Source organism: Rhinolophus hipposideros (assembly GCF_964194185.1).
Source record: "Rhinolophus hipposideros genome assembly, chromosome: 12".
Lineage (NCBI taxonomy): Eukaryota > Metazoa > Chordata > Mammalia > Chiroptera > Rhinolophidae > Rhinolophus > Rhinolophus hipposideros.
In genome coordinates, this window is record NC_138058.1 from 13,416,750 (window position 1) to 13,418,484 (window position 1,735).

The 1,735-nt window shown below is 39.8% G+C and overlaps 1 pseudogene across 1 annotated transcript; it reads left to right on the plus strand.

The window, feature by feature from the left end:
- Positions 1 to 263: 263 nt before the first annotated feature.
- On the plus strand, positions 264 to 1,151 carry LOC308505754 (ethanolaminephosphotransferase 1-like; annotated as a pseudogene). The gene has a single exon. The product of its transcript is annotated as an ethanolaminephosphotransferase 1-like (transcript).
- The last annotated feature ends 584 nt before the right edge of the window (positions 1,152 to 1,735 follow it).

The following is a 1,735-nucleotide window of genomic DNA, read 5'->3' on the forward strand; positions in this document are numbered from 1 at the left end:
GCTGAGTTTGATTGTAGCCTTTAAAGATAAGTATTTATTACTTTGCCAGCACAGATGTTCCCAGCTGGTGTGGTGCTTTTGTTTCTGTACCTTGTCTGGGAGAGTTGCTGCCAAGTGGCCCCTTAATGTTTGAGTCATCATGTCTGGTCACCAATATGTGAGCCAGAAGCATCTGGCTGGCTTCGATAAGTATAAATACAGTGTGACAGATACCAATCCATTTCCTCTGTATATCATGCAACTGTATATATATGTATAACTGTATGTATGTATCATGGAGCACTATAGTAAAAGTATTTCCTACATGGCTCGCTCCAAATCTGACAGCCTTATCTGGCTTTCTTCTCATTGTATTCAATTTCCTACTTATACTTTGATTTTTATGCTTCAGCACCAGGTCACAAGCATGTACCTGGTTGGGTTTGGATGGTAGTGGGAACCCTCAGCTTCATAGCCTACACTCTAGATGGTGTGGATAGAAAGCAAGCTCATAGACCAATTCCAGCACTTCCTCACAGGAGCTTTTTGACCATGGCCTGGAGAGTGGGACATGTTTACTTTGTTATACTCCATCTTTGGGCAAGGATCATCTGGTGTCAGTGTTTTGTTCTTTATCTCCCACTATGGGTAGTTTTGTTTTCTTTCACCCTGTCCCACTGGGAAAAGTATAACACAGGGATTTTTTTTCTTGCCACGGGGATATGACATTAGCCAGGTGACTTTTTTTCATTTTTGTCTGTATAGTGATTGTGATTGTGGGAGTCAATATATGGTATGAACCTTTCCTGTTTAATTTCTTATATAGAGACCTATTCACTGCAATGATTATTGGTCGTACTTTATGTGTGACTCTTCCAATGAGTTTATTAAACTCTTTCAGAAACTATAAAAATAAGACCTTGAAATACAATTCAGTCCGTGAAGCTTTGGTTCTTCATTTCTTCATGTTTGCTATTCATTTTGTCTAGAGCATGGAACCTCCGATCACCTTCAGATATTTTAGAGATACATTCTTGAGTATTCTGCTTTATGGTTGGAAAACAGCCTTTGCCAGCATCACATGTCAGCTGACAGTTTATCAAATGAGCAGAACGCAGTGCCCAACTTTGAATTTTGCTGGTTTCTCTCTTCTTGGTTGTTACGAGATCTGACAATTAAGTTCATGAACTCATCCTAGAAAAAGTGCTACATACCTCGTTGCTGAATATCATTATGGTCACCTTTGAAGTACTCTGCTTGGAAAGCTATGCACTGGCGCCAGCACCTAGTCCACCCTTCAAAGCAATTTGGAACTTTTTCTGGAATGGCCATCAGAGCTGTCATCATATTACCCTCAATGTCCTGAATGGGATCAAAATGTCTTCCTTTCAATATTGTCTTTATCTTCGGGTAAAGAAAGAAGTCATTGGGGGTCAGATAAGGTGAGTAGGGAGGGTGTTCCAATAGAGTTATTTGTTTACTGGCTAAAAACTCCCTCACAGACAGTGCGGTGTGAGCTGGTGCATTGTCGTGATGCAAGAGCCATGAATTGTTGGCGAAAAGTTCAGGTCGTCTAACTTTTTCACGCAGCCTTTTCAGCACTTCCAAATAGTAAACTTGGTTAACTGTTTGTCCAGGTTTGGTACAAATTCATAATGAATAATCCTTCTGATATCAAAAAAGATTAGCAACATCATTGCAACAAGTTCACAAACCTAATTTTCAGAACTTGTATGGTGGTAAACTTACTGTATTT